The following is a 12,634-nucleotide window of genomic DNA, read 5'->3' as shown; positions in this document are numbered from 1 at the left end:
ACAAAATTCCATCAAAATGCAGCTGCAGAAATCTCATGGAAAAGCCAGTCATTCTGCACTGAGAACACCAAACTGGATAGTAGCACACTGTGCTGACTGGCCAATCAGCTCGTGCATTTGATTCAAATTTCACAAGATAATTGTTTCATTTCCAGGTCTGTCTCTAGCTCACCATTTGACCTTGAACTAATTGCTTAATCTCTCTTGGCTTGAGGTTTTCTATCTTGAAAGTGTTCATAATAATAACTTCCAACTACCTATCTCATCCGGGTATTGAGTGGATTAATGGGGTCATGTTTGTTAGGTCCTAGAAAATTCTCAAGAGGGAAAGTTCTACCACGTTTGCAATTCTGGCTGGTAATGTTTTAGAGCCATAGAAAAGAAGGGCTGCCTGCCATAGGGCCATTATTACAGATGGATGTTCTTTGCTCCCTTATGACTAAGGAATGGAACACCTTTTTGAAAGCAAGACCTTCCCATGACTGACAGCTCTGGTTCTCCTTTATTAATGCAATCCTCTGGAATGCCTGAGGTAAACCAGTCCTCCCTTTCTAAACAGACCCTGGAGCTCTGAGAAAAACACCAGGATTTCATGGCCACAGGGAATGAAATATCATCTAGAATTTTCTGCTTCAGCAATATATAGATTGACTTTTAGGGTCAAACAGACTTGGGTTGAGTTCGGTATCTGCCAATCCCTTGGTCGGTCACCCTGAGCCAATCTCTCAACCTTCCTATGCTTCAGGCTGGTTGGGAGCACAAGCTTCAGGTAAAATGCTTAGCACAATGTCTGGCATATGGTAGGCTCTCAGGAAATACTACCTATATTAATAGTTCATGTAACAGTAACTGCATGTGTCCTCCAGTGCCATAAAGAATTTGAGTGGGTACCAGTCCTTAATTAACCACAACCTATCTCATTAGACCTTGTGCTTTACCAGAACCTGGCTAACTCTAACCATTCACTAACATTCTCTCATTTTGTGAGTACTTTAGATTTAGGAAAATGGCAAATCAAAAGGAAATGACTCAGTTTCAGGGATTTATGCAAATTCTCGTGATATATTTTTCTGTCGTTACTGATTCAGCCCAATCTCCTGACTTTCCAGGTACAGTCCTGCCAAGTGGCTCTGAAGAACTGGCATTGACTCAGAAGGAATGACATGCCAAGCTTTGTGCTGAACACTGCAGATATATTTTCTCATGTAGCAGTCACAACCACCCAATGAGGTGGAACAATTAGTAACCCCTTCTACAGGGAAGTTAGGAAACCAGGTTTGGTGAAGTTAAGTCATCCACTGCTGAAGTTATTAAGTAGAGAAGCCAGCTCTCAGTCTTCACTCTGACCTCAGAGCCCTGTTCTATCCCAGTGCTGTCCAACAGAAAATCACGTGAGTCATGTACATAATTTTACATTTGCTAGTTGACATATTAAAAGAAAACAGTAAAGAGTCAGGAGAAAATAATTTCAATAATATATGTATTTTAATTCAATATATCCAAAATATTATCATTTCAAAATAATCAATATAAGAATTATTGAGACATTTTAGAATCTTTTCTTTTTTATCCTAAGACTTTGAAATTCAGTTTATAGTTTACACTTCTGACCCAGCTCAATTTGGACCAGCCATATTTCACGTGCTCAAAAGCCACATGTAGCTCATGCCATGGTACTGGACAGTGTAGCTTTAACCACTGCACCATTGTGCCTGAGTCTTTTAAAAATTTTCCATTGATTTGAGAGAGAGAGAGGAAGGAAGAGAGAGGTGGGGGTGGGGAAGAGAGAGAGAGAAGCATCATCTCATTTCACGTAGCTGTTCCATTTACTAGTTGTGTACTCATTGCTTGCTTCTTGTAAAGGATTGAACCTGTGACCTGTGGCATGCAAGGTCAACACTTTATCCGCTGACCCACCCTGCCAAGTTGTGCCCAAGTCTTTGAAGAGTGTGCCAATGAAATTTCCCACTGTATTTACTGAAGAAGAAACTGATAGAATTTCCATTTTTACCAAAGGTAATAAAGGGAGTTTTAGAAGTGTAGCAGGGGTTCAGCATGTTAATTTTTACATTCTCAGTTTACTAAACAATTTATGCTCAAATAATAGCTTTTTCCTGGAACATTCTGCTTTCTGAGCTTTTACTCTGTTATATATAATATGTACCATATTTTTTGCTCCATAAGACACACCTGACCATTAGACACAGCTAGGGTTTTAAGGAGGAAAATAAGAAAAAAAATATTCTGAACCAAATGGTGTGTTAAAATATTTAACAAAATATACCACAATAATATTTCAACAATGTAAATAAACTCAACAGCAGTATTAACAACCATTAGCACTGCTGTTAACAAATGAGAAGAGTCTTTAATGTTCAAATACTCTTCTAGTTGTCCGGGAACCCCAGGCACTCATCATCGCTTGTGTCAGAATTTAAGAAGCTCATTTGCTCACAATCACTGGCATCACTTTATTCGCTCTTTTCATATATGATACCATCTTCAGTGCCATGAGGTATTGCTAATGCCACATTTTTTGAATGACCGTACCATGGTTTCATTCTTCACTGACTGCCATGATGTTTTCACCTATTCAAAAACTTGAGCGATAGTGGGTCTCTTTATTCATCCAGTTGGTGTCAGATCATGATTACCAGCAGCCATCCATTTATTCCATTCTTCTCGCATAAAGACTTTAAACGGTTTGTTGGTGGAAACGTTGAGAGGTTGCAACTAGCTGGTAAGACCCCCAGGAATTACAGCTAGATGAGTCTTCACTTCTGTAAAGTTTTTTTTTTTTTGTGTGTGTGTGTGTGTGTGTGTGTGTGTGTGTGGTTTCGCTAATATGTGCTCTAAACTGATCAAGCACTAATAGAGTAACAAGTGATGTCACAACTTCACACAGAGCTCCACCATCTGCAGCACAGCCCTCCATTGCTACAGCATGACTCTCAGGTCTGCCCTCAATAATGCCAGATGAATGCTCCCACACAACGTCGCTCACCTTCCCTCCTGTGCTGCATGCAACTGTGGAAACTGGAACCAGGAGATCACGCAGCAGATGCCGGGGTTCCACATGCCACCATGGCGAGTATGATTACGCTCCTGTTGGTGCTCATTCTACATATGTTTACCAGCAGAGTGCCCCACAGCAGCCAAAAAAAATGAACATTCACTCCATAAGATACACAGGCATTTTCCCCTCCACTTTTTTTTTTTTTGGGGGGGGGGAAAGTGCGTCTTATGGAGCAAAAAATACAGTATATTTATACAAGTTGATGCAAATAAATAATACTGTAATCAATGACTAAATGAATGAATATATTCACCACCATAGAAGAGGAAAGTCTCTTTGGCAGGAAAGATGTGTTAAGATCATCAGGGCAAGAACTTATTTAAGCTTTCCCCACTTCTGTAACCCTTCCTGTAGTACAGTATAAGGTACAAGTTTGCAAGAAGTATTATTATTTCTTTGGTGGAATAAATTAATAAATTTATGTGGAAATTTCAGTTACTTTAAATTATTTTCCTAATGGGCATAGTGAATATAAGTTTTTTTTTCCCTTCCCCCTGAGTATTTGGATTTTAAGATCCAAAGTCAACCCCTAGCAGATTTAATTTGTTTAAATTATTTAATTATGTTTCCAAATGAAATAGTATCTGAGAGACCACAGCAATCAAGAGTCTACTTTGAAAAGGTAGTTGCTGACTTTCCCACTGATAGTTTCAAACATGTCAAAGCCAGGTGTCCCATAGATGTAGGTATAGGTCATAGGCTGCACCATCCATCAGCCAGCTTCAGAGTGTTTTGTCTCCAAGAGGAACTCCTCACATACTCTCTTTGTGGCCTGGATCTCAACAGCTTATCCTCAAAGTGCTCTGCAAATCCTTGCTTGACTCACACATGGGTTCTCCTCCCTCTCCACAGAATTCTTACATTAGTGTTCACTCCTCATGCTTTCTTCCTGGCCTGCCAAGATGTTCTGTCTCAAGGGAACTGAGGATGGTCTCAGATCTAATCTCCTTTAGTCTTTGGGGGCTGGTCAAACCCTAGACAGAAACAAGTTATCTGCCATTTAATCCTACACCTTATTTTGCCTCTTTTACTTATTAATTTTCCTAAAATGGCCAAATGTTGTATATCATCAAAACTCTTTCAATTGAAAGTGATAAAACCCAATGCAAACTGATTTATGAAAGACAGGCAAGGAAGGTTAATATGAACCTCATCCAAGGGTTCCAACAAGGTCAGAAGGCCAATGTCTTATTATTTTTCTTCATTTCTGGGCTCTTTTTACTTCTATATTGCCTTCATTTTTAACACTACTTAATGTCATGTGATCCTTTCCAACTCCTTGCCCAGAAACTCATTTACTGCCAACCAGGTTAGTAACTTCAAAGCAAAGTTGGTTTCCCTATCCTATTGTACTATTGCCAAAACAAAATCCTAAGGCTGTATCTTATTGGTCTAATCTGTGTCACATGACTCTTTCTCTGACTGACCAGGCCTGACTCACATGACGAAATCTTGAATCATGCGGTGAAGGCAACCTTGACAAATTACTTGGCCTGGAAGGAGAATATAGGTGAATATTCAAAGGATAACCAGGTGCTTCTACCAGAAGAATGAAGAGACAATGCTGAACAGGCAATAGCTCTAAGAATACAGATGAGATGCCCTGTCTCCAGAGCTGACATAAGTCTTTATCCTCTTTCTTTAATAACAGGTCTGCTTTTTCCTTCCATTGCTGTGACTTCCAAATACCTCACTGTGTAGCATTAGTAAGCATTACACTGCTCATCATTAGTACACATGCCTGGATAGCCTGACTTACTGTGGGAGCCCTTGAGAGCAGGAGATATGGCTCATTCATTTCTGCATAATTCTTGTCACATAGTAGATTAACTGAATAATGTTTAATATAAAAGAGAAGAAATAGATAATTCACCTGGGAATTAAACTCCTGGGTTGGGGGTCACCATTCAAAATTATGTTCACTCTTTTATGGCCCAAGTGAAAACTCTCCATTATGAACAGTGATGTTTGGAAGCAAACTGAAGAATGTACCATTATGGAACTGCACAGCTGGGTTCAAAACAAAAAAATAAGTAAATAAGAAGAAGCAATCAAGTTTTGGTCATGTGACCACCTCATAAGGCATACAATATCATGCAAATAATTCTTCTGATGGTAACACATTGGGCAAGAGTCAATATCTCTCTTGCTGAACCCACTTGGGGCTTCTAGGGTGGTTAGCCAGCAAAAGGAGAAGTCCCTAATATTGAACTTGGATCTTAAGCTGTTTAAGCTCTGTTCTAAACCCACTGAGCTAAGAGGCCATGGGCTCAGTGACCTTGCCCCAGTAGCAGTAATATTCAGGATATGTTTATAAGGATGTTTTGGGGGCTTCCATCTCACCCATACATTAGGGACTTTCTCATGGAGCCCGTTCAAGTTTAGCACCAAGTAAGTGCTCAGTAACTATCTGTTGACTAAAATGACAAGCCAACATGACCTGGCATCTATAATACTAATTTGGTGAATGAATAAATGGGTACACCATAAATGCTTACTAAATAAGTAATTGATAATCCACAGTTGATGTTGCATGGATGTTTGTTGAATGAGAAAACAATACAATGAATGAATGAATGAACGAGTAACCTACAGCTATTACTTTCTATGTGTGTTAAAGTGCTCTTTATTCCCTTTAGCTATAATTCAATCCCAACAAATAAACTCTTGAGATTTATGATTTGTTTCTATTTCCTGTTGTTGATTTTTTAAATAGATGCTATTATCATATGGATTGAATCTCATTTTAAATAGCAAAGAGATATATTTAAACATCCTTGAATTGAGCATGCAGAACAAGGATGGGATGGTGCTTATGTACCGACTAATCTCTGTTATGACATATCTTCATGACTGAGAGGATCATGCTCCTGGGTTGAGAAGAAGAAGGTTGTCCACAAATGACACATGAGTGGAGCCATCATGTTCCTGTATATATTCAGTAGATATATGTACTGGCTGGAATAGGTAAATTTAATCCTTTGCCATCATTCATTTCACTTTCCTGAATTCTGTGGTATTTCCAAGGAGTGACTGCTTTTCTTCTGGGTTAAGTAGAAATCTTTGCTTAAGTCAAAACCACTTACTTTAAATACATTCAGTGACATTGAGATCTTTTGCCCTTGGAGTGCTACTCATGTTTTTCAAAGTCAATGAACTGTCATTTGACCTTAATGGACACTTATAGGACACTGAATCAAGGATTAAATTGAGTGTAGAAAAAAAAGCTTTTATCCAAAATTTACTAATTCATTGATATAGATTTGGGAAATCATAACAATGTCACTTTACTAAGCATTGATGGATATAGCAGCAAAGTATACAAAATTAAAAAGACTTGAAATTTAATTCTGCTACTTAGAATTATTTGTGGTTCCTTTTAAGTAGGTTAAGAATATTGGCACAGAAGAAACATATCGTATTAGAGTCACTCCAGTTAAAATTCAATAAGATGTGAAATTGTTACAATGTCAGAACATTCTTGAAAAGTTAAAAAATGCCATCAGTTTCTTAGATGCTTTGTACACACTTGGTGTTAGGAAGACCAAGTAATTGACTAGATACCTAAACTCCGGCCTTTTTATTTGGCTATAATGCATCTCTCTCACTTGCAATTTTTCTCATCCATTGGCTTGATATTAAAAATTCAGTGTCACACAGCTGAAATTGACAAGAAGAAATGTTCACATTCTTAGTCAGGATGCACTTTTCCTCTTAGGGCAAAGTCCATTTCAGCACTCATTCAAACGTGTCTCCAGATTGGCTTTGCAGGTCATAAAAGGAGGACTGTTCATTGCTCTTATCTGGAAGGAATAGAGTTGGCTTATACTAGAATCCAGTTTGAATTGAATCTGAGCATTAGCCAGCTGCTTTCTAATGAGACCTTACACTTCTGCCAGTGGGTTTTACAGCATGTTTCAGTCCAAAATCTTAGAAAAATATTACAGTTTTCTAGATTCTCCTTTCAGAAAAAAAGAACTTAACTAAAGACTTTAAAAACCTGCTATTGCATACCCAAAGGAGTATGGCTGGGTAATGGGTTGTTTAGGGGAAAAAAGTAATTATTAAGAATACCTAATGCAGATTTCTAAATCCTGATATACAGATTAAGGCACACAATATTGAGAAGTGTAAACAATGAATAAAATAAAACAAAATAAAAATTCCAGCATTTTCTTCTAGTTCTCAGATGAAAAACCTTCTTTCATGCTAGTAAAGGGACTTGTACTCCCCAGATATGGTAAACCTATTTCTAAATTCAGAATCTAAATGCCCAGGGGCCCACATACAATATGAAATAGGCCAGACTGACCATTTTATAAGAAAAGACCACTGAAGATAAAACAACTCTTCAGGAAAAAACAATATGACAAGAGGGGAGAATAATGGAATACTGTCTTTTTTCAGAAGAAAACTGTTTCTCTTATCAGACTCTATCCACTTAAGGGAAGCCTTGCATGGGAGAGGCCAGGGGAAAGCGTGGACACATTTCAGAAACCAAGGAAACACTTTTTCAAAAAGTTTTGTCTTTATTTATAGGTAAGTAAGGTATGCTGTTTAAGCCTCTGCTATTTAGAGTCAAACTGCCAAAGTTCCAACCCTTGCTTAGCCATTTTCTGGCTATGAGCATGATCATTCATTCATTCATTTATTCTAAGCACTGTTTCTATGCCAGCGCTGGAAGTTATAGTTTTGAACAAGAAAGATAAAACTCCTGGTCCCTAGAGTTTACACTCTAATGAGGGGAAACAAAAAACAAATAAATAAACATGCATGCAAATAAAATAACTTTAGGTAAGAATAAAAGAAGAGAATTATACAGAGAATCACTGGCAGGGAGAGCTGGAGCTGCAGTAAGTTAATATGTACATTGAGGTGCTGTTCCAAATGGAGTGAGGGTGCCCAGATCAAAGGAACAGCCTCTCAGGCAGAGGGAACTGCAAAGGCAGATGATGCATTCCGGTGAGTCTCGTAGGCAGGTTGACTTGTTTAAGCTTTACCTGGTAAACTGGGGAGTCCTTGAAGGGCATTAAGCAGGGGTATGAGCAAATCTGAGCTTCATGGGGTGAGAGAACCCTGTCCTCTTCAGGGATAACACAGGAGGAGCACCAGAAGTCCTCAGAGAGTAAGGGATTCAAAGGACACTGCCTATACAAGGTCGGAATTCAAGGTGGATAGCACAGTACGGATGCTGTGGTTCCTGACGGCGGTGGTGGAATGAGGGCAGGGACTTCATGGCTTCTAGCATGTCAATTAATAAAATCAGAACGAATCTTTGACAGCTTCACTGAATTGGACTTGAATCAGGCTTTCCTGCTATGGCTTATTTTGTTGATATTGATGCTTGGTGCTTAGTAGAGTGAATCAGAAGCTTCCAAGAAAGTCTCTTTCCACTTAAAATTAAGTCTTGTGTAGGAGAGGCCAAGGGGAAAAGTGTGGGCACATTTGGGGAACCTGGGAAACACCTTTCAAAAAATAGTTTTGTCTCTATTTATGGGGAGCCTTTGGTGGTATGGTGGTTAAGCCTTTGTTATTTAGAGTCAGAATACCAGGGTTCCAACTCTTGGGTTTGAACAAGAAAATATTTTGGGTTTATTGAAATTGTGATCACTTTGAAATTTTCTTTTTCTCCACATTGTGTGGATAATACTAGAATTTATCTTATAAAGCAGTAAGGATGAAACAAAGCAATAACATGAAGAGTTTACACAGTGGCTGGCATCTGGTGCATAATAAGAGCACAATAAATACTACCAGCATATTATAATTTGCAATACTCATTATCTCCACACTTATTAGTCTTATCCTTAGTAAATTCTGTCATGCAGACATGGCAGATAACTCATAATCGCCTTCCCCATTTTTCTCCATTCTCCAGGACCCCTGCTTCCTCCCTTCTCAGGCAACTCACTTACCTCAGGATTTTACCCAGGTGTCAGGGACAGACATTCCCAGTGTTGAAATAATCACATCAGCTACTGCCATGGGCAGAGGCTGGCCCACGGCCTTCCATATATGACCTCAGTTGTTAGATCATCCCTAAATATTCTAATTCACAGATGAGGAAGTCAAGGCTCAGAGGGAAAGTGACCCCTTCATGGTCAATCAGTAAGAGAAAGAGCTGGGATTCAGACTCAGGTTTGTTTGACCCTGATAGTGCTTAAAACTCAAAAAATCAAAGCATCCATTCAGGTCCTGCCCAAAAGCACTCCATTATACAAAATAAAGAGGCTCTGAGTTAGGAGGTCACTAAAATTACAGCTAGTAAGAGGAGAGCTGGGGACTTTCAAGGAGTTTCCTTCAGTCATCTCAGTGTCCAAAAAAATGTCTTCAAACCTCATGGGAGCCTCTGTCCCTCCCCAGGCAAGTGGCCCATGACAACTCAATGTGACAATATTACTTGGACTGTGGCCATGTGGTGGTGAGGAAGCCCCGACCTCCTATTGCCCTCTTTGTCTCGTTTAGTGCTCCATCTCTGGCCCCTCACAGGCAGTCCGGCTGGTCTTGACTCTGAGGTGAAGGAGTAAACATTTTGGGACTTTTTATTAGTTTATTTCAGAGGATGGAGCCTGTTTGTCCCTGGGGCCCATCCCTCTTTTATGGCCTCCAGCCCTTCTTGACAAATTCTAGTGACTGGAGAGAAAACCGCTTTCTACAGTGGATCATTAAAACACCACCATAAACCCAGGGCCATAAAATATTATTTGCCTAGAATAAAAGTAGGGGGGTAGATTTTCCCAGAATGTCAACCCAGGCCCTGCTTTCTCCCACTAGGAACAGCGGCACAGGGATGAGAGTATTCATAAATTCCTTATCTTGCACTCTGTTTTGTGGAATGACCCTGTTGGGAGAGCAGCCAAAACTATTGATTTATTTGTTCCACAGACTCAAAAGCATTTTTAATGAGTGGAGCATGGCGATGCCATGCCCGTGTCTGTAGATGACTCAATCAGATTGTATACACCCAGATGCACACACTGTTTGCAGGGGGAAAGGCAGAGTTCCACACCTGGAGGTTTGTAGAAGAGGACCTTTGAAGATGAAAACAGAGAAGTGTGGATTTCCCTCCTTGCACTGTTCATTGCCCAGACAAATCAACAAATACCCATAGTGAGACTGGATGTTGCAACTGAGCCTGGTTTTCCAAGGCAACACCCCCAGACTGAAGGCTCAAATTGGGTTTCCAATTGGTTCCCCTTGACATTTTCCTCTGGAAATAGTCCTTTCATTCATGCATGCAACCATTTGGTCATTCAGTATGTATTATTGAGCACCTACTAAGTTCCAGGCACAGTTCTGAGAACTGGGGTTAGAGCCATGAAAACACTGTCACAGAGCTTATTGCATCCTCATGGGATATAATCTCAGCATACCCATTATTCATATCACTAGATAAAATTCACAGTCCTTCATCTGAAGTCCTTGGGGTCAGATCGGTTTGTCAGAAATTTTGGGATTTTTTTGAAAGATAAAATAAGGCATATGATTATTTAGTTTACAAGCAGCCCCAGTGAGGTCTGTGGAAGTACACAGTTATCCAACACTGTTCATGTTTCTTCTGAGAACAGTATAAACATTCACTACAACTGGAATAAATCAAGACCCTCGCCTTCTCATGGCCTTGTCATGTGAGGTCTACCTTTGCCAGCAAAGGAGTTTAAAACCCTCTATTTTCAGAGCCACTTTTTTTTTTTTTTTTTTTTTTTTTTGGTATAAGAGCAGGTATTGAGTACTCACTGAGTTCCTGAGCCACCCTAAGTGTTCTATGATTATTGCTGTCATTCTTTCCACAACTCTGATTTTTGTTACCCTTTGCATTTTTATTGAACTCCTACATGGTAAGTCATTACATGTCTGGTTCTATTTGTTGTGTGATAGGTCATTATATTTCTCTGTTTTTGTTTTTTGTTGTTTTGTCATTGTTGTTATTATACATGTGCATTTAAGAGGATTCTGAGGCCCTTAGAAGCTCAATGACTTGTCCAAGCAAGAAAGTCACAGAAAGGAGATTGGAACTCCAGATGTCAGAGCTTACACTCTTAACCACTACCAAATATCATCTTTCACTAGAGGAAAGATTAAAGCTGAAAATAAAATTGTTGGGGCTGTGTCTAAACAAACAAGTAAAGGCAATTGGAAAGGAACAGAAAATTATCCAGATAATTCAGAATATAGCAATTACAGAAAGGGTTTTGTTGTTGGGTAGCCAGTGTTTCGGGACTACTGTATGAATGGAGCAAATGCTTAAATTAATGGCCCTTTCCTTCTTCGGAAAAGGGTAATCTAAGCAATCTGATTCTAAGCACTCTTGTGCCCAGTGGCTTCAGCACCCTCTAGGAGCTGCATTCTGAACCAACTCATATCCTGCCAACTCTCAGTGCCTCCTCCTACCCCAACCCCCAAAATGGGTCTGAGGAATGGATTCCAGGGGTATCACTGTGATGCCTGCCCACAGGCACCTCTACTTCCCCAGCCAGGAGAATCCCAGGCTGTCGTGGCTGGGCAAAACATAATAGGGAGAGGGGACTGGAGGAGGATGGATCTGCCAGACAAAGATCCTTCTGTTTAGACGCGTTCCCATGGATAAGTCTCAGGCTAGATAGAAAAGTGGAAAATGCCCACTGGGTCATTAAGTGGTGAAGGTGTAAAATGTTGAGGAGAAACGGATTCTGGAGGTGGAGAGATGCCCCAAGGGGATATTTGATAACCTTGGGCTTCCCCTCCTTAAGGCTGCATCTGCCCCTGGAGAAAGTAAGTGAGCTCTGTCAGAGCAAGGGCATTTGGTGCAGTTCATGGAAAGCCCACACTTGACATTTTGGTGTGCCCGCAAAGAAGGCCAGGGCTAAGGAGGGGTCCAGTCAATTGAGATAAATAAGGACCAGGAAGAGACTGCAAAGGATATGACGAAGTCACCAGAACCTTTCCCTGCACATGCTGGGATACTCAGCCAGGGATAGGATTAGGGTACAAAAGTAGGAAAACATAACAGCCTTCACCTTGAAGTACCCAGGCTATGGGTTTTGCCCCTAAGGTCAAGTGCATGCTACAGGGATGGCAGCAATTGATGTGTGTGCGTGTGTGCGTGTGTCTTCCACCTGTAATGTCTGGAGAACCGGGAGGATTGAGAACAAGAACTGCGCTCCCTTGTGAGGCATTGTTTTGAGGGCCTGAAGGTGGGGGGCACAGATTCACCAACCCTGCCCCCACCCCCACCCCCGTCCCAACAATCATAGGTGTCTGGAAGTGTCTAGAAGTTCCAGTGTCCTGAGCTCGGTTTTGCTGAACTTCGCAGGCTTCTTTCTCACCTGAGGGCACTCACTAATATCCACCCGGTAAGACCATGTGTCGCATCGAGATGCGCGGGGCCCAGTCAGATGCTCAATAGTGCACCAAATCTACTATACTTGGGGCATTTCAGGATATGCGCGCCTACCCTGTTCTCCAATCCCGGGGTTTAAGGGACTGCCTCCCGGGGGTAAGAATGCAGAGGAGGTCCTCCAAGAGGTGCCGTGCTAGGGCAGCAGCCCCCGTGCAGCCCCAGTGTAATAGGCCGGGCAC

This window comes from Saccopteryx bilineata, chromosome 10 (assembly GCF_036850765.1).
Source record: "Saccopteryx bilineata isolate mSacBil1 chromosome 10, mSacBil1_pri_phased_curated, whole genome shotgun sequence".
NCBI lineage: Eukaryota > Metazoa > Chordata > Mammalia > Chiroptera > Emballonuridae > Saccopteryx > Saccopteryx bilineata.
This window is presented reverse-complemented; position numbering follows the sequence as displayed.